This window comes from Lissotriton helveticus, chromosome 6 (assembly GCF_964261635.1).
Source record: "Lissotriton helveticus chromosome 6, aLisHel1.1, whole genome shotgun sequence".
NCBI lineage: Eukaryota > Metazoa > Chordata > Amphibia > Caudata > Salamandridae > Lissotriton > Lissotriton helveticus.
The window spans coordinates 1,955,558,600-1,955,580,114 of record NC_136067.1 but is presented as its reverse complement, the minus strand read 5'-3'; positions in this window follow the sequence as shown (position 1 = coordinate 1,955,580,114).

Here is a 21,515-nt window from a genome sequence, read left to right as displayed (position 1 = left end):
TTGTGTGGGAGATGGTATCAAAGGCCGCGGAGAGGTCAAGAAGGATCAGTATTGCTGACCCGCCTGCATCTATTGTCATCCTCAGGGAGTCCGTCACGGCTAATAGAGCAGTCTCCGGACTGGAACCTGGGCGGAACCCTAATTGCGAGGGGTCCAAGATAGTAATGGTTTCAAGGTAGCTACTCAGTTGCCTGTTAATGATACTTTCCAGCGTTTTGGCCAATAATGGAAGCAGGGAAATTGGGCGATAGTTGCCAAGGTCGTGTGGGTTTGCCAAGGGTTTCTTAAGAATAGGGCGAACGAACGCTTCTTTCCAAGCTGTGGGTATAATACCATATTGAATAGATGCATTAAACTTTTTTTGAATGGCCGGGGCACAACTGTGGGCCAGGAGAGCCATCATTTTGGGAGGGAAAGATCTATGGGAGAGCCCGATTTGGCCGAACATAGTGCTTTAGTTATTTCTTCCAGTGAGGCAGGTGCAAAGCAATCAAGAGAGCAGTCTGCCATTTTTGTGGGCCCTTCAGGGCAGGCCAGAGGTCGCAGATTTCTCATGGCAGATGATGGAAAATTAGAGTAGATGGTTGAGATTTTTTCCTGAAAGAAGACAGCCAGGGAATTACAGAATTCCTGGGATTCCAGGGGAGTTTGTTTACACACTTGAGGTGAGACAAAGTCTCTAACAATGTCAAAGAGAGCTTTAGAGGAATTGCTGGAACGCTCAATTTGATTCAGAATGTACAGGCGTCTTGCTGACTTTAGGTTACGATGGTAACTAGCCAGAGCTTGTTTGTACACCAGTCTGTTCTGGGAGGTTTTACTCACTCGCCAGAGTCTCTCTAGTTGTTTGCAGGAAGATTTTTCCTGCCTTAATTCTGTAGAGTACCACTGTGCTGAGATTCGGTTAAGGGTTGAGCCAAGATTGTTTTTTTTATTGGGATTGTCAAGTCTAAGGCTTTCACAAATGCCTTTTTAAAGGAGGCCAACATTTTAGATACTTTCTGATGAGAAATTGCGCCAGGCTCTACGAGCTAAATGTTTTCTGCTCGCAATCAGAGGTATGATTTTTGAGCAAAGGCTAGGGATGGAAAACTTTATCATAGAGTGGTCCGTCCAAATGAGGGGCCACAAAGAGTCACAGATCAGATGGTCAACGTTGGAGAAGATTAAGTCCAACGTATGGCCCGCCAAGTGTGTTGGGCCATTAACTCTTTGGGTAAGACCAAGCTGCTCCAGACCAGAAAGAAGTTTATTTAGCTCCTGTGTTGTGTGTAATTCGCAAGGAAAATTTGCCCAGCATCAAGAATTTATTTGACGCAACGACGTGAATGGCAATATAGTCTACAAGTTTATCCATGAAATCGGCTCTAGGGCCAGGGGGCCGGTAGACTAAGGCTCCATTCCAACTTTCCGTAGGTGATAAAGTGACTTTAAAAATGCCTATTTCTAGGCTCTCATTAATTAGCGTGGATAGCCAAGATATACTAAGATGGTTCTTAAAGACGATGGCTATTCCAGCTCCTGTTTTGCCCATCCGATCAAGATGGAGGAACTTATAGTTCTCTGGGATGGCTATGTTGATGATGGGATGGTGAAGCGGAGTTCAACCAAGTTTCCGTAAGGAAACAGATCTCAGGGGAATGTGAAGTGATCAGGTCCCAGATTTCGATGGATGTTTGGCTAGGGAGCGCACATTACATAAAATGTAGAATGGGCCCTCAGTTGGATAAACTGTCAGGGGCTGGGCTGGCAGCGCGTGGGGTACGAGCAGGTCGCTCTGATAGGAGCAGTGTCTGCAGGCTGCCGGGCCTTCCAGTGTACTAGGGAACTTCTTTGAGCAGCTAATGTTTGAGCGTTGTTTGGCCAATTCAATCAATCAATCAATCAATCAATCATAGTATTTTTATAGCGCACTACTCACCCGGAGGGTCTCAAGGCACTTGAGGGAAGGGGTCCGCTACTGCTCGAACAGCCAGGTCTTGAGTTGTCTCCTGAAGGCGAGGTGGTCCTGGGTCCGCCGAAGGTGGATGGGGAGGGAGTTCCATGTCTTGGCCGCCAGGTAGGAGAAGGATCTGCCTCCGGCAGTGGCTCTTCGGATGCGTGGTACGGCGGCGAGGGCGAGGCTGGTAGACTGTAGCTGGCAGGTGGGCGTGTAGAAGGTCAGGCTGTGGTTGGCTCTGAACCCGGACTGCGAGGGGTCGAGGGATCCGTTCGTCTCGAGGAAGGCGGCAAGCTGTCTGTTGACGATCTTCTCGATGACTTTGGCAGGAAAAGGGAGGAGCGAGATGGGGCGGAAGTTCTTGAGGTCTGTGGGATCCGCTGTTGGTTTCTTCAGTAGGGCGCTGAGCTCGGCATGCTTCCAGCTCTCCGGGAAGGTGGCGGTGTTGAAGGAGGTGTTGATGATGTCCCGGAGTTGGGGTGTGATGATGGAGTTGGCCTTGTTGAAGACGTGGTGGGGGCAGGGGTCGGTTGGAGATCCGGAGTGGATGGTGTTCATCGTACGGGCTGTGCCTTCGGTGGTCACCGTGGTCCAGGTGCGAAGGGTGGCGGTGGGGTGCGTTGGTTCGACGGTTGGGTGTGTGGATGGTGTGCCGAAACTGTTGTGGATGTCGGCAATCTTGCGGTGGAAGAACGAGGCGAGGGAGTCGCAGAGGTCTTGTGAAGGGGTGATGTCGTTGTTGCCGGTGCTGGGGTTGGAGAACTCCTTGACGATGCTGAAGAGTTCCTTGCTGTCGTGGGCGTTGTTGTCCAGTCGCTCCTTCAGTGATTTCTTCTTGGTGGTGCGGATGAGCTGGTGGTGCTTGCGGGTGGCGTGTTTGAGGGCGGTCATGTTGTCGGTTGTCTGGTCGAGGCGCCAGGCTTTCTCGAGGGTGCGGCAGGTCTTCTTGGAGTCCTTGAGTTCATCGGTGAACCAGGGGACCTTCTTGCTTCTGGGTCTGCTGGGAGGGTTCTTTAGTGGTGCGAGGTCGTCGGCGCAGGCGGTCAGCCACTGCGTGAGGTTGCGGGCTGCTTCGTTGGGGTCCGTTGTGCTGGCAGGTGGGTTCTGGCTGAGGGAGGTGGTGAGCTGGTCGGCGGTGATCTTGCTCCAGCTCCTGTGAGGAATCTGTTGCGGATGGTGGTGGGTTGTGGTTTTTCTGAAGCTGAAGTGGACGCACCTGTGGTCGGTCCAGTGGAGTCCGGTGGAGTGGCTGAAGGTGATGTGTTTGCTGGATGAGAAGACGGGATCAAGCGTGTGGCCGGCATAGTGGGTGGGGGTGTTGACCAGTTGCTTCAGTCCGAGGTTGGCGAGGTTGTCTAGCAGGGTGACGGTGTTGCGATCCTTGTTGTTCTCCAGGTGGAAGTTGAGGTCCCCTAGGAGGATGTAGTCGGCGGAGGGGAGGGCGTGTGGGCTGATGAAGTCCGTGATGTCTTCGCTGAATTGTGTACGTGGTCCCGGGGGTCTGTAGACGAGGGTGCCTCTGAGGGTCGTCTTCGGGTCGGTGTGAATCTGGAAGTGGAGATGCTCGGCGGTGGCGATGGTGTCGTTGGAGTCGGTCGTGATGCGGATGGTGTTCTTGTGGACGATGGCGATGCCTCCTCCGGTCTGGTTGACGCGGTCCCTCCTGATGATCTTGTACCCGTCCGGGATGGCGATGGCGATGTCGGGGGCTGAAGTGGCGTTCATCCAGGTTTCCGTGAGGAAGGCAATGTCAGGTGATGTTGTGTCGAGGAGGTTCCAGAGTTCCACGGCGTGCCTGTGGACGGAGCAGGTGTTGAGCAGGATGCACTTGAGGTTGTTGCTGGAGCTTGGCTTGGTGGGCGTGGTGCAGGTTCGGAGGCAGGTGAACTTGCAGGTTCTGCAGGTGAAGGGTCCGTGAATGCGTTTCGGTGCCGCCCGGCAGCAGGTGGGTTTCCGGCCGGCATTCAGTGCGTTGAGGGCAGTGGCGTCGTAAGTCTGTCGGGTCGTCTTGCGTCGGTGGGGGCCAGGGGTCCTGGCACTGGGCGCGGTCCAGGCGTGGACGGGCGCAGACGGGCTTACCTTTGGGGCGCCTTCGGCGCACAATCGGCGTGCCCGCTGCGCGTCCCTGCGGTCGCCATTATTGGCTAAGTGGGAGGGAGGAGCAGCTGGGAGGCGGGAGCGGGGAGGACACAAAACAAAGGGGGCGTGGCCGTGTGAACGGCGGCGGGAAGCGGGGAGCGGGGTGGGCGAGGCACAGGGGGACACCGAGGAAAATAATACAGAAGGCAATACAGGGGCAATAAGAACGCGCACAAGGGGACAACAGCAAATATAATACACAAGGCAAAGGCAAAATACAACAGAACAGTGAACAGAACCACAATCAATTACGAGCACATGGGCGGCAAGGCAATAGCGCAACGAGGCTGCGAGCAGCAGCGAGGGGCGAGGGGCACACACGCAGCTGGTGGCCGTGCGGCGCGGGGGTGTCGGCAGCTCTAATGTTATATAATGTATCAGAAGAATATGATATCTGAGTAGGATAGGTAGGATCTACCAGATTTTGAGCAGGGTCCATGGCCTCTGGGCTCGTGTGGGCTCGGATGGGCCAAAGGCGCATACGCTGCCCGACTCCGCTGCACGGAAGCATAACCGTCTTCTTTTATGTGAGCGCTGAGCGCGAGAAAAAGACTAGCCCGCCACCCTGCGTGACTCCCAAGATGGCCGCTCGATTCCCCCGGCAGCCTCCGTGGTCATTCAGCAACTCAGCACCTAATTGGCTGAGTGGTAGAAGGTGATTGCGGCAAAGATGGGTGGCGGAGTTTTAAAAAGTGAGCAAATTGCTAAACAATATAAATTTAAAAAACAAGGTACAGAGTACAACAGCTCCCGGCTTCCACCTCAGGAGTATTCTAGGACTTGCCCCTGCCCATTTCCCCTTCTTTTATGTGAGCGCTGAGCGCGAGAAAAAGACTAGCCCGCCACCCTGCGTGACTCCCAAGATGGCCGCTCGAATCCCCCGGCAGCTTCCGTGGTCATGCAGCAACTCAGCACCTAATCGGCTGCGTGGCAGAGGATGACACCATTAAGGTTGGTCACCTCTAGGGGTGCTCTTTCTCCCCTCTATATTACACCGGGGAGGTTGGTCACCTGTAGAGGTGTTCTTATTCCCCTCTATATTACACCAGTGAGGTTGGTCACCCCTCCATATTACACCAGAGAGGTTGGCCACCTGTAGGGGTGCTCTTACTCCATTCTACATTACACCAGTGAGGTTGGTCAGCTGTTAGGATGCTCTTACTCACCTCTATATTACACTAGAGAGGTTGGTCCACAGTAAGGGTGCTCTTACTCCTCTTCATATTACACCGGTGAGATTGGTCACTTCCAGGGGTGCTGTAACACCCCTCTATATTACACTGGGGAGGTTGGTCACCTCTAGGGGTGCTCTTACTCCCCTCTATATTACACCAGGGAGGTTGGTCATCTCTTGGGGTGCTCTTACTCCCCTCTATATTACACCAGGGAGGTTGGTCACCTCTAGGGGTGCTCTTTCTCCCCTCTATATTACACCGGGGAGGTTGGTCACCTGTAGAGGTGTTCTTATTCCCCTCTATATTACACCAGTGAGGTTGGTCACCCCTCCATATTACACCAGAGAGGTTGGCCACCTGTAGGGGTGCTCTTACTCCATTCTACATTACACCAGTGAGGTTGGTCAACTGTTAGGATGCTCTTACTCCCCTCTATATTACACTAGAGGGGTTGGTCCACAGTAGGGGTGCTCTTACTCCTCTCCATATTACACCGGTGAGATTGGTCACCCCTCCCTAGTACACCGATGAGGTTGGTCACCTATACGGGTGTTCTTACTCCCCTCTATATTGCACCAGTGAAGTTAGTCACCTGTTGGGGTGCTCGTAATCACCTCCATATTCAACCAGGGAGGTTGGTCTCCTGTAGAGGTGCTCTTACTCCCCTCCATATTTAACCAGTGAGGTTAGTCACATGTAGGGGTGCCCTTACTCCCTTCCATATTACACTGAGGAGGGGCACCTGTAGCAGTGCTCTTACTCCCCTCCATATTGCGCCTGTGAGATTGGTCACCTTTAGGGGGGCTCACACTCCCCTCCATATTAAACCAGGGAGGTCGGTCTCCTCTAGGGGTGCTTTTACTCCCCTCCATATTACACCGGGGAGTTTGGTCACCTGTAGCTGTGTTCCTACTCCGCTCTATATTACACCAGTGAGGTTGGTCACCTCTAGGGGTGCTCTTACTCCCCTCCATATTGCACCTGAGAGGTTGGTCACTTTTAGGGGTGCTCTTTCTCCACCCTATATTACACCAGTGAGGTTGGACACCTGTAGGGGTGCTCACACTCCCCTCCATATTAAACCAGGGGGGTTGGTCACCTCTCAGGGTGCTCTTGCTCCCCTCCATATTGCACCTGTGAACTTGGTCCTGTAGGGGTGCTCACACGCCCCTCCATATTAAACCAGGGAGGTTGGTCACCTCTAGGGGTGCTACTATTCCCCTCTATATTACACCAGGGAGGTTGGTCACCTGTAGGGGTGCTATTACTCCCTTCCATATTACTCCTGGGAGGTTGGTCACCTCGAGGGGTGCTCTTACTCCCGATTATATTACACCAGGGAGGTTGGTCACCTCTAGGGGTGCTCTTACTCCCTTCTAGATAACACCGGGGAGGTTGATTACCTGTAGGGGTGCAGTTACTCCCCTCCATAACGTTGGTCATCTGTAGGGGTGCTCTTACTCCCCTCTTCATTACACCAGTGAGGTTGGTCACATGTAGGGGTGCACTTACTTCCCTCCGTATTAAACCAGGGAGGTTGGTCACCTATAGTGGTGCTCTTACTCCCTTCTGTATTACACTGGGGAGGTTGGTAACCTGTAGAGGTGTTCTTATTCCACTCTATATTACACCAGTGAGGTTGGGCACCTCTCCGTATTTCACCAGAGAGGCTGGCTACCTGTATGGGTGCTCTTAGTCCCCTCTATATTACACCGGGAGGTTGGCCACCTCTAGGGGTGCTCTTACTCCCTCTATATTACACTGGTGAGGTTGGTCCCCTCTAGGGGTGCTCTTACTCCCCTCTATATGACACCAGGGAGGTTGGTCACCCCTTGGGGTGCTCTTACCCACCTCTATATTACACTAGTGAGGTTGGTCACCCCTCCATATTACACCGGGAAGGTTGGTCACCAGTAGAGGTGTTCTTCTCCCCTCTACTTTACACCAGTGAGGTTGGTCACCTCTAGGGGTGCTCTTACTCCCCTCCATATTGCACCTGAGAGGTTGGTCACTTGTAGGGGTGCTCCTATTCCCCTCTATATTACACCAGGGAGGTTGGTCACCTGTAGGGGTGCTATTATTCCCCTCTATATTACACCAGTGAGGTTGGTCACCTCTAGGGGGGCTCTTACTCCCCACTATATTACACCAGGGAGGTTGGTCATCTCTAGGGGTGCTCTTACTCCCCTCCATATTACACCGGGGAGGTTGGTCACCTGTAGGGGGTGCTCTTACTCCCCTCCATATTGCACCGGGACGTTGGTCACCTGTAGGGGTGCTCTTGCTCCCCTCCATATTACACCGGGGACGTTGGTCACCTGTAGCGGTGTTCTTACTCTCCTCCATATTAAACCAGGGACGTTGGTCACCTATAGCAGTGCTCTTACTCCCTTCTGTATTACACTGGGGAGGTTGGTCACCTGTAAAGGTGTTCTTATTCCCCTCTATATTACACCAGTGATGTTGGTCACCTGTAGGGGTGCTCCCCCTCCTCCCCATATTAAACCAGAGAGTTTGGACATCTGCATGGTGCACTGGTTATTTTGAAAGGTTTTTCATCATTTCCCTAAGGCACTTATGTATGAGAGCCCAGCATCACTTTTGCACCACGCGTGACACAGGGATCTCAATCCGATGTATGAAACCACGCAATGCCACTCTGCGTGGCTTTGAGTAGCCTCATAAATCTTCAGTAAGGCAATGCAGCACAAATAGGTGAGGGAGGCGTTCCGTGGGTGTTGCCGAGGGTTTTCCCACACAATACTATTGATTTTGACTCTGCCACAGATTTACAAAATCATGTAAACTTGCGTCAAATACATACACCTCCGAAGGTGAGGTATGCTGAGGAAAAATTATGCTTATTTCTTCTCGTTTGTTCCTTATGCTATGTGTCCTCTTTGGAATGTTTTCCTGCAGGACGGTATCCCTTCTTGCACAAAAAATATACTCGATGTAACGGAGGCACCCATGCACCATGGTCTAAGGGTGCCTAAATTGGCGCTAGGCTGCCGAAACGGCACCAGTACAGGGAGAAGGGACAGGATGACACCATATTCCATAAATACTGTGCATTCCTGCCCTTTCACTTTGGCATATGGCAGCGCAGAAAGGTGCTTTGGGCGCTGCCCTATGCCAAAATGTCATACATGAGGGCCAATGTTTGTATCACCCTGGTTCAAATATTCTGTTATTGTAAGCATAGCTTTAGGCCTCTACACACCAGGGAGCGCTTTGCAAAAAAACCTGCCACATTTCAAGCTGAAAATCGCCATCTTGGGAAATACATTTTTGATTTTTTCCTAAATTCAAAAAATATCCTTATATTTTTCGGCCCAACAACCTTGTGTCTCTTAGGAGAACCAGATGTGTTGTCCTGTGAGTGCCTTGTAGGACAATGTGCTGACTTCAATCAAGGTCTCTATATATCCAAGCCCGCTTCCACCCTTCCACGAGGACTGCGCAGACATGTTATTTCTGCATATCTAAGCCCCTATCTCTTAAAAAAAGTAAATGACCATTTATAATGGTGAAACCTCAGAATGGGATTTTATCAGAATAGTAATTGATGCATGTAGACTGTAATAATGTGCACTGAACTTTTCCATAGCTTGCTTGATAATGAGACATTAAAAAATATCTTAAAGCTAGGGCCTCAGCTGCATGGAATTAGGGCTCAAACCATTAAGTCAGTTCTATGAATAAAATACATGTGGAAGTATTGCAATTTGTTTTCTCTAAATTGCTATTCATTAACAAAAAGTTTGCTGAAATATTCAACAAAAACATAAAGTCTGGATTTGCACGTTTTTAGTTGAATTGCTGCACATGAACAATTTTGGACTAGTTTTCATTGCACATCCTTAGATACCAGAGGCCTGACTTATCAAGGGCTTGTGTTGCCCTTTTAAATGTAAATGTAAATGAAGTGCTTATATAGCGCACGTATCACCCCCGAAGGGGTCCCAAGGCGCTGTACACATATCGCGGTGGAACCTTTCCTGGCCTTTTCCTGTGAAGTGCCCACTCCTGGGCACCCCCAAGGTGAAGCCAGGCATCCTAGCGCAGTTGGGGCCGTTGTGTACGCTGATATTGCTGGAAGTTCCGCGCCTGCCCCTACGTCACGTACAAAAGCGAAACTACCTTAGGCTCGCGCGTTGCCCTTGTGTCATGCAGGGTGGCACAAGGGCAACGCAAGCCCTTAAGTGAGATTTCCTTTGCCATGCAGAGCCGCATTGCGTGGCTCTGTTTGGCATCGTAAATCCAGCTGTGCCCGGTGCAGGTAAGCAAGGTAGGGCAGTGGAGCAGGGCGGGGAGGTACTGGGGGGGAAGTCGGCAGACAACGGAATAGGTTTTGTTTATTTATTTAATTTCACCTATTCCATTGTCTGTTGACTTCCCCCCATCCCACACCGCCCGCCACACCGCGCTTACCTGCGCCGCCCGCCACTAAATGTGGAGTAACGCAAGGTAGCGCAAGTAGCTCCCTTGCATTACTCTGCTGGGAAGGCGTTCGATGGGTGTGCCCACCCATTCACCCATGAATTGTGGCGCACTCCCTGATTTACTAACACTAGTAGACTGGGAATACTTAAAAAAGGTTATGCCTTCCCAGGGGTCGCGTAACAAGGAAACATAGGTTTATTTCTCTATTTTTCCTCTTTGTACGTTTGCTGCATTCTGAAGCACATGAAGAAAGAGGAAAAAGCCTCAAAGGATTGTTATTGTGCAGGACGGTGTTCCTTCTTGCACATAAACATTCTTGCCTGTAGCACAAGTACCTTGCACCATGGTGTTCGTGCTAGGCTGCAGTCACTGCGCCAGCGCATTGAGAGAACACGAATGTGCCATATATTCGTCGATATGGTTCATTCCTGCTCTTTTGATTTCACGCAGAACAACAAATTATCTTGCTGTATTGCGCCGTGTCAAATGTTAGTAAACCTGGCGCCCGATTTTAAGCTGGGTCCAAGAATTCTTTGAATTGGAGGTCGATAATCTGCTGAACGACAAGTTTATTGATACCCTCACTGAAACCCTGGGATAGTCTGAGGTTTCTGGTTATGAAGTTATGCACCAATCACTCATTATACATCACAGAGATTACTCAAATTGGTCTCCAGACTTGCACGTGCCCATCCACAGCACCCACAAGTTCATCAGCAAGATGGGAGCACTCACTTCTGGAATAGGCTATGGTCTGAATAGTGGCTATTGGTAGATTGCAGTAACACCTGGTGCTAACGAGAAAGCAGCATGGTCAGTGCAAAAGACATGCTAATGATATGGTTGATGCCATTTGCATAAAAACAAATTAACTTTCATCTTTCCAGAGACTGGTAAATCAGGTCCTGGGTAAACTCAATCTGTTCTATATTGCATTTCTAGATAGCAAACTGGCAATCAATATCATATGCAAGATTCAGCAGGCTGACTTTAGAAAGTTGCTGCAGTTACTGCAAGTAGCTCAGCTGAAAGGAATGCAAGTGACAAAATGGCCAGAGGCTGTTTATCTACCCTGGGCACCAGTTGCCATATTACAGAAAGTGCCCCAGGAGCGCTACTGGCAAGTGCTCTCGCTTTGTGCGCCCCCGGGGCACTTTGGTATTACAGAAGGGGCTGCAGATTCTTGTGCGGCCCCTTATGTAATACTGAGAGTGCGGGTGCACATGTTGTGTCCAGTGCTATCTTAGCAGGGTGTTCCCCCATTTGTCCGGGGCGTGGCCCGATGCAAATGAGGGAATCTCTTTGCCTCTTTGCTGGTACTGTATTATGGACATGGGCGCAAAGGCAAAGAAGCTGTCAGGAAACACACTGATAGTGCTCCACAAAAAGCCGGTGGACTGTCAGTGCCCCCCCTAGTGACAGCCCTCTGGACAGGTAGAAAAGGGGTCATATGCATCCTCCCAGACATCCCCTTGTGGGTGGGGGCAGTCAATCACTGTACCCGCCAGCAAAGGGATCGCTAATCCTTTCTCAACGTGCAGGCGGGTTGCCGCCTGCACAGTGAAACGCAGAGTGGTTTTGAAGCATTTGTTAAGTATTTCACTTGAATGCGCTGACACGAGGGCATCACGAGTTCACGGATGCCCTGAGGGCAGCACATTCTCTATAATTTGCCGCACTTTCCCTATTTGCGCATGGTGCACCGATTTAAAGATGTACAAACAGTAGAAGTACGCCCTATGTGTAATAAGAGCCCAGGTGGGTACATTTTAAACCCACCATCCAGGTGTTTATGAAATAGCACGTACTCACCTCTAGTGGAGATGTCTTTGCAGTCTCAAACCTCAATGATAGTGATGGATCCTACTCTAGTACTATTATTATCTAGAGTGACCATTCATCGTCCATTCATCGTGGTGAATTCCCAAAAGTGGGAGAATGTAGTGCGGCGCGTAAGCAAGTCATAGATCTGTAGCTGTCTGTGAGACAACAGTCCCCAAGGCACCCACATTCATATGAACTTGTTTGTCCAAACTGATTCCTCTAATCATGGGACTGAACTCAACACGAAAGGCTGAGAGGACCTTGTGACTTTGATTAAAGGGCATTTGCTGACCAGTAAACAGAACGTTGCACCTATTGAAAACAAGGGTGTTTGGACAAAATATTGAGTTTGAAATATTGGAACTCAAAACTATCGGAAATAAATATTTTCCTGCAAAAATATTGTGGTATAAAATATCGCTGTCCAGAATATCCATCTTTGGGTAAGCAATATCGTTTCTAAGAATCTTGTTGCTTTTAATATTATTTTCAGCAATATAGTTGTAAAAAATATTGTTTTATAATTTGTTTAATTTGTCTTAGTTGTGTTAATTTGTTGGTATAGTTGTTCTTAGATTTTTAAATATAGTTTGCAATTTTAAGTGGTGTTTTTAAAAAATGTATGTATTAGTGATTTATAGTGTCATGGAGAGTTGTCGAGTATGTAGGGGGACAGGGTGGGAAGTTATTTAAATTATAAATATGTTTAAATTACTGTTTATTTATTTTCATTTGTAATTATTTTTTTAATTGAGTATTCATGATGCAAATATTTTAGTGTGTAGTCTAATATATTTTACATTTAAAAATAAAATCTTAATTTTTAATTTATTTTTATTATTAGTTATAGTGTGTTATAATTAAGTAGTAGGTTGTTGGACTTGCAGATGTAAAGGGGGGAAGTTAATTAAATAATTTTTAAAAAACGTATTGGTAATTCGTTTTAATTGTTAATTAATTATACAATTTACTATATCCCACCTTTCCACGCCCTTCCTGCCAAGGCAGCCTCACTTAAGCGTACACAATAATGCATACTCATTGCCTTCTGGGAGCAATCATCTAAACAAGCAGGATAAACATTCATCCATTTTGCTGCACCATCATTGCCACAATCAGCTACGTAGCTCATATGCCATACGTTCCCATTACTCAATCTCAACTCATTACACACCACCACCACAACTCTTAGGATCTGAAATCTTGGTTTCACCGTTAGCGACTTTTATGCCTTTCTTAACTATTACCGCTACCCTACTTAAACAAGCTTCATAACAAGCATAATATTTGTTTTATTTGCTTGCCGAGTTTTTTGTATCCATAATCTTATCTCCTCTGGAGACCACACTACAATTCTGACTTCTGACTCCCACATCCAACCTGGTACAATGTTTGAATTAGGTATTCTTCCCTTTATCACTCCACATGGGCTACACCGAGTTTCATCATTAAGGTCAACGTCCATAATATTCCCTTGACCACTTCATCCAAGTTAATCTTCCCATTTACAACCAGCTGCATTGTACCTTTAATTGCATGATTTCAACCTTTCAACTATCCAGTTACCATTAGTATTATGCAAAGTAGTTGTATGTTCAATTCCCAGTGAAGAAACACCTCCAACTGTCTGATTTTAATTGTACAGCTGTGTTGCTTACTAAAACTGATTGGCCCCCATTCTCCTCATCAGTGGGTCACCTCCCCCCTCAAAGCGCTGCTATCTGTCTTCCCCCATCTCATTACAGTGCAGGCACAGTCCTCAGAGGGCAGGGGTGCTACTCCTGTCTACCTCATCTTTCTTCCAGAGGGACTGTGGAATATATTTACAAGGGGATAGCATCACCGGAATGTAACAATTAGCGACATAGTAGTGGTGCATTGCCCTTCTCCATAATTACAAAACGGAGTTAAGCGTAATGCTGCCTTGTAAATATGGCCCCTTTACATACATCACTTTACGTGAAAGGGGCGTGCAATGGGTGGTTCTGTGGGTGTTACACAGCAACACCCATTGCATTTTGATGCTTCTTCTCTGACTAACCTTAAACTTCCACAACAATGATGTAGAGCCTACAATAGACACATTTGAAGCTCCAAAGCTACATTAATTTGAAATCAACTTGATTCGGCAACTAATCATCCGAAAAACTATTCAAACTTATCAAAAACCAAACTGACAGAGAAAGAAATGTCCCGTCCTCCAGCATAAAAACTCTACCCAATTACAAAACTGTTGCCTCTTTGCTGAAAAAAATATGCTAATCACCACCGAGATCCAGAATCCCCGAAACTCTCAGCATGCTTACCTCCTCCACACCACTTCCCCTATGTTCAGGAAGAATGCCCGACATCCTCTCCCCAAAGCCTAAAAATAATGGTGTCTGGTCCAGCTTTAAAATATTTGATGAAAACGACATCTCAAAACTTCTAATTTCTCTGAAATATTGCAATCACTTCTGTAAACCCTTCCCTATAAACTGCTCAAAGAGTCCATTCACCTCCTACCACCCTTATGGACAAGGATTATCAATGCCTCACTTCCCCAAGGCTCCATACCTGACTGCCTAAAAAGGGGCCAGATCACTACTATCTTAAAAAAAAAAACTCAGATCAATCTGTCCCTCACAACTACCGCCCCATTTCCAAAACGCCAACTTTGGTCAAGCGATTAGAACAATGTGTGCACATGCATCTTCGCAATCACTTAGAGCAATTCCAACTTCTTGACCAGTGTAAATTGGGTTATAGATGGGGCCATAGCACCGAAGCCGCCCTCGTCCACATTGTTGATGATGCTCTCGACTCTCTCGATCAGAACAAATCTTACTTACTAATACTACTTGACTTGTCAGCGGTGTTTGACATAGTTAATCATGAAATACTTCTTAACCTATTAGAACATTGGATGGGTCTCTCCGGAACTGTGTTAAATTGGTTCTCCTCATTCCTTCACAAAAGATCTCAGTGGGTTCTAATTAAACACACTCTTTTTAATCAGTCTCCAGCTACGCTAGGCATCCCCCAAGGCTCCACTATTTCACTGATACTACTCAAGCTACACGTGGAGCCCATGGCCGAAATCCCCAAACTCTCTCACATCTCCTACAACATGTATGTAGATGATACTAATATCTATATGCAAATCACTTCTCCCGATGGCACCAGAATCCTCAACAGCACCTTAACTAAAACACAACACTGGCCGACTTGTAACCACCTCAAACATAACACCCTTAAAACAGAATTCCTGCTGATCTCTCCAGCCACTATCACCCCTAGGATCAACAACTGGCTTCCATACCTCACTGTCTTGAACTGTACCCCACACATCATCGATTCAGCTAACTAACTAATAATATTTTGGACAATAACTTCCCCATGCAAAAGCACATCAGTGCCGTCACCAAAGGAGCTAACCATCAACTCCACGCTTTAAGCAAACTAAAACCTTTCCTTCCCATGGCAGATCTCAAAACAGCGGTTCAAGCTCTTGTAATATCTAAACTAGTGGATACTTGATGATGGTGGGCCTGCTGAAAAGCAAGCCCACACTGTTGAAAGATACCTTGAATGCAGTAGCAAGGCTCATCAGTGGCTAAAAAAAAAGAGATTATATCATCCCCATCTTCCATCGCTGAAATAATTACCCTTTGAGGCAAGGTTCCATCTCTAAATTGCTTGTACGCCCCACAAAGCGCTACATCACAACACCCCCTCTTACCTGTCCTAAAAATCGACCCTGTCCGATGGAAAAAGACCTTCTAGAAATACAAGCTCCCTTCTACTCAAGCCACATAAATACAACAAAAAGAAAAATCGACAATTGATCCTTTTCAGGAATTGCCCCTACAATCTGGAACTCCCTTCCGCCGGAGACCAGGTGCAACCCTTCCACTTCCATCTTCAAGAAAGAAGTAAAACTGCTACTAACCAATAGATTCCTCTCACACCGAGGCCACTCTTACTCCCCTCAATTGTGACGCCACCTGCCTGTCTGAAGTTTTTTTTTTCTGCACCTTTGTCCACATCATCAAGTTCCGAGCTATATTTCCTCTTCCTGTCTCTTCACACGGTCTTGACACCTACAGGACTCCGTCCATGCCATAATCTACGAACAATTATGGGATCCTGTCCAGTGCTTGAAATGGAAAAATAGAAGTGCTCTGTGCCAGAGTACCTGCTTCTTTCTGAGAAGTGGTGGTACTCTCCAATGAAAGGTATTGCATTTCTCTTGAGAAGTGCTAGTACTCTCGTCCTCAAAATAAAAAAGTGCCGGTACTCCGTACCGTACAGTACCGGCCCAGTCAGTCAGTCAGTCAGTCAAATTATCTTTATTCGGCTTATTAAAAACCATACAAAGAAGTAAACGGTAAAATACATTTCATACAAAATTTATCATAATATACATGATACAGATATCTGACAACAATTTTAAAATTTATAATAAACAGTTTAAGAAGGAAAATATGCTTGACATTTATAATTAATCTTGGCAGGCGGCTTTTGCCCTTGAGGCAGCTACCAAAAATTTAGCAACGCAGTAATTAATGTGAGGGTTAGGTAGCAGTTGTAAATAGAGTAAAGCCGGCCTCACCTGTGTGAAGCCGGCCTCCTTGAGGATTGGCAACAGGAATTTTTTCCTAGACTCTATATATAAACCGCAAAACATGACAAAGTGCATTGTGTCCTGCACTGAGAACTGGTCACAGCTGCAGGGCGGAGCTGATTCTGGTTTCTGCCAATTATTAAAAGAACCTAAATAATAATGCAACAAATTAAATCTAAATTTTGTTAAAAGAAACCTGTGAAAAGGAAGTGTAACATAGCCAAGATAAGGTTCAAGTGAAGGTGAAGTAAGCAGCAGACAATGATCCCTCACTGCCGGCTTTGCTAGTTCACTCTCTTCACGGCACATCTCCATCCTTCCTATAAAAGACTTTTTAACCGAATCAAGATCTTGGATCCTAATGGACTCCGGAGAGGTAAAAAGCTCCGGGCGACCTATGTCGGAAAAAGCTTTTGCTAGATAGGCCAGCCATGGAATTTTGTTAAATCTGTCAAGGGACAGGACATCGGTCAGGATCTTGTGGTTTAATGGAAGTTCTTCATTCATCCATATTTTTAACCATAGAATCAGAGGGGCCATGCGCAACTTATCCGAGAGAAACTGAAGGCCAACTTCTTTGTGTATAGAGTACGTTGGAGTGGACTGAGGTACAGAGAGCAGGGCTCTGATGAATCCGTTCTCTGCTCTCTGTATCGGCTCCACGTTTGCGTAACCCCACAGTGCGGAGCCATATAGTGCAATAGCCACGGATTTACTATTGTAGATTTTTAAGATGGCTTCCATAGGCCTGGCTCCTAGCCTAGCAGCAAAACTCAGAATTGCTGAGGATGATCGAGTGACGGCCAATCTCTTAGCTCTAACCTGTGGTCCCCAGGTCCCTTTCTGGTCAAACAAAATGCCTAAATAGGGAAATGTGGATACCCTGGTGACCAGGTCCCCCCTACAGGTGAATGTTTTGGTTCTCTTCCTGCGACACTCTGAGCCCACCACCATAGTATGTGACTTGGCTACGTTTGTTTTAAGGTCTAGTTGGTCCATAAACGTGCCAAAAGCATTCAATAGGCGCTGGAGGCCAACTCCCGTACGCGCGATCAGCACTGCGTCATCCGCGTATAGGAGTGCCGGGATCTTTGTTGCTCCTACACGCGGGACGTCGGCTTCCTGCCCCTCCAGGTGTGCCCCCAAGCCATTGATGTAGATGGTAAACAGTAGGGGGGCCAAAATGCAGCCCTGCCGCACGCCCCTTAAGGATCTAAAGAGAGCGGTACACCTGCCCTCATTAGTCACGCGTACACTCGAGAAGAGTTCTTGGTGCAGGGAGGACATAAAGGTGACCAATGCTTCATCTATGCCGATCTCCAACAGGATGGACCACAACTTGGTCCTATTGACCAAGTCAAAGGCCGAGGAGAGGTCCATGAATGCAAGGTACAAAGACCCCTCCTTGGCTATAGTATATTTGGAAATGAGCAGGTGTAAATTAATGCACTGTTCGATGGTACCCTTTTTTTCCCTAAATCCATATTGGATTTCGGACAATCCACCACAGCCCTCAACATTCTCCCTTAGCCTAGATAGGAGGACTCTGCCTAAGATTTTTACCGATGAAGCTAGGAGGGATATAGGCCTATAACAGCCTGGGTTGTCCCGTTGGCCTTTTTTGAAGATGGGAACAATGGTGGAAATGTTCCATGATGCAGGTACGAGGTTAGCGTTCACTGCATTAAACACATTTGTCAAGACTTCAGCCCACAGTTTTGGGGAATACATGAAGAAGTCGGCAGGCACGCCGTCAGGGCCAGGTGCCTTGTGCTTTATGGTGGACATAATGGCTTTCTCCACCTCATCTTGATTAAAGATAATGGGGCAGGTGGCTGGTCTTAACGACAGGGCGTCTGTAGTTATGTCAACAGTATCCCCATAGACATTTTTAAAGTGGGATAACCATTTTTCATCAGGAATAACGCAGTCCATAATATCGTTATCGTCATCTGAGAAAAAAGGCTGTTTAATAATCTCCCAGAACTTTTTGCTATTCTTCAGGACTGCCGCCGAAAGGAGATCTTCCCATGCTTCTTGTTTGATGGTGTCCTTTCGTTTTTTTATTGCTAATTTGTAGATTTTCCTGAGTCTAGTAATCTCATCATTTGCCCTGGGGATACTTTTTAAAGCTATCAGTAATGATCTATGTGCTTTTGAGCATGCTGAGTCAAACCAGCGCTTATTACCTGGAGTTACGTTTTTGGTCTTTACCAGGAGGTCCTGTGACACCTGCACACATATGGCCTCAAAGGCCTCTACGATTTCTTGACCCTGTGCGCAAGGATTTTTACAGACCTCAACCTGCCCCTTAATCTTTGGAAAATTTTCGGCATAACATTTTTCTGGGACCACCTTTGCCCATTTCAGGCGTCTTCCTTGTCTGGTTGTCCTTAATGGATGGGTAGTAACTTCCAGTGGGGATGGTCCAATATTGCCTCCCCAAGCCGCTTCTAACTCTACAGGGTTATGGTCACTGAAGTGTGATTGTGTGGTGTAATAAGCATTGACCCGTGTAAGAGTGCTTAGGGATACAAATATATAGTCAATAATGGTGCCATGTGGGATACCAGTGAAGGTTGGCTGTCTAATGCCACCATCTGGTTCATAGAGGTCAAAATTGGCAAGAAAATCCTCCAGTTCCTCTCCCTCAATAGAATGTTCAAAGTGGGGTTCCTCGGGCCCATCGTCCCCATCAGGGCTACTTCTCCTGCAATTTAAATTGCACGGATGGATGTTAAAATCGCCTAATAAAATATAATCTGTATCAAGCGTTTTATTCTGACTGACCGTGTTTAAAATCCTATCCAAATCCATAATATTACGGCCTCTGTGCTCACTGTTCCCATAGTTATAAAAATTAATAAAAATAGTCCTACTAGTGTTTTTGATCACTCTTTCGACCAACAGGATATTGGGAGAATCAGTGTCGATCTGCCTCCAGCTACCCTTTAAATCTAATGAAAACAAAAATAAAAGGCCTCCCTTGGCCCTCCCCATACGACTATGGACAGCGGCTTTGGTAAAACTGATAAACCCATCCCACCACAGATTATCAGAAGTGTCCCACGTTTCTTGGAGGGCAATAATATGATGGCCTAGGACGAAGCTTGACCAGGATTTATCCTCACGTTTGCCATTTAACCCCGCAATATTCCAACTCAATAGCCTACAGGAATCCCTAGGAGTCTCAGGTACTAGGCATGGAGCTGGTGCCACATCCAATTGTTGAGCTGTGAAATCTATACCCTGATTTGTTACCTCTGTGTGTCAGTCGCAGTCGTTTAGGCCTGACAAAACCCCGTATCTGTTTCCCATTCCCAATCCCCAGTCAAAGGGAGTGGGCACCTGACCCCATCCGTTTGCTGCTGGATTCCACATAGGCTGGGGGGTATTGGGTCGCATTGAAAATTTTTCGTTCCCTTGCCTAGACATAAACCCAATGCCCTGGCCTCTGTTATCATAACCTGGGGTATGTGGGCCCCACCTATTTAAATTGGGCCAAAGTGGCCCTGGTGTTCTGGCCATTGGCCCATGCGGAAAGTTGTGTTGCCCTAACCCACGGCTGCTCGGGGGGCGAGAGTGGTTGTTATTAAATCTGGACCTAGTTTCCCCACCCCAGTGAGCAATTCTATTGTTTCTTCTAGGCCTGGAAATATTGGAAGAAGTCGCCATCTGGGTCTCAGTGTAGAAGAATTTCAGGGTAAGGGGAATTATGGATCCAGTTCTGCGTTGCGGTGGGAGGATATTAGCAAGAATGTTAGGGAGTACTTCTGCGCTGGCAAAATTTAATATAACGCAGTCCCCATTAAATTTCTTGATCTTGCTCCCAATCCATGGTACCCTCCTTGCCATAACAATATCACCGGCTAGCTGATCAGCCCCCTGGTCTGCCATGCGCATATTGTTGGTAAGCCAATATAAAGCTTTGTCCTTAAGGCCTTGGGCGGATTCCCTTTGCTCCTGAGATAAAACAGGCACATTCGCCAAAACCAGGACTAATGGTGAGGCTTCCAAAATGAATTGTGGTGAATCATCCCCTAAGTGCAAAGGGGCAGGTGCCATAGGTTGTGACATGGGAGCCTCACTAATTGCATCATTGGTGGGCACAGGTGGTAACGATTGGCCATCCAAGATGGGCTGTTGTTGTATATCCGTAGTGCCTGGGGCGACACCCTGATCTTCCTCTATGGCAACTACAGGTTTGCAAACTTCATTGGCTAAGTTCTCCAAGTCGTTCGCCAACTTACTTTGCAACCCTCCCATCTTTTTTATTTCAGAAGTTAATTTATCGATCTTCCCAATAAGAGGCTTGATGATGGTTTTGATTTTAATGTCTATCATGTCTGCAATCCTATTAAATAGGTCATCATCAATAATTTGTCTAAGCTCATCCACGTCATCACGCTCCACATTTATCCCTTTATGTCTAGGGGGTGAGTTAACCTTCTTCTTTCCTGACTGTTTTCCTCCCCTTTTGGCTTGAGCTTTTCTACAATTTCTCACAGGACGTGTAACAGGGGAAGAAGATGAGGGGATCTCCGCGACAGTGTTTTGCTGCTGCTCTGAGTCAGACACGACATTTGTTGACTGATCAGCTAACAAATCAGAGTTTCCGTCATCTACTTCCAGGTTGATTAAGTTAGCATCAGGTATGGAGGTAGAAGGGTCGGGCAATGGGGTATCAGAGATTTGTGTACTTGGGTCAGGGCTCAATGGGAGCAAAATTGGCGATTGACTCAGGCCCAAGGATTCCCTTCTGTCATTGTTAATTTTTTTTTTAACCACGTGTACAAGAAAGGAGTCAAGGGTTTTAAGTGCTGCAGGGGTGACTGAGGCCGTTTTTTTAGACATTATTATCAGGTCAAAAGTCACAGAATGCACAGGTAAATGCTATAGAATTAAAAAAAAAAAAAAAAAAGCATATACAGTTATGAACTCAGAACCTGGGTCTATTACAAAAAACTATAGTTCCAATGTGTGGAAATCTTAGAGGTAGCTTAAAATCAATCCCAAGCGCGCTTAGTGGGCCACCTATAAGACAAGATCGATCAGCAGTAAAAACATCTAGTAAAGACCGTGTATTCTAGATTTTGGTCCTATTATGTAACGTTTACCCCCCCTGCTAAACCTTATACCTGGGCGATTCAGTGAGTGCTCATAAAAACCCCACTGACCCCCGTCTGGCAACAAGGAGAAGGATGGAGGAACGCTATAGATGATGAACCAGGCAACAGTGTTCAGGGGCACAGAATATCAGAAAGCCTTAAAATTGTGTCTTTTCGTAAATAACAGAACCTTGGCTATGCCGTGGCGTAGGATGCAGGATGTAGGATGTTAGGGAGTGGGCCCAGCCCGGCCTCCTACGGCCCCGGACGGCCGCAGA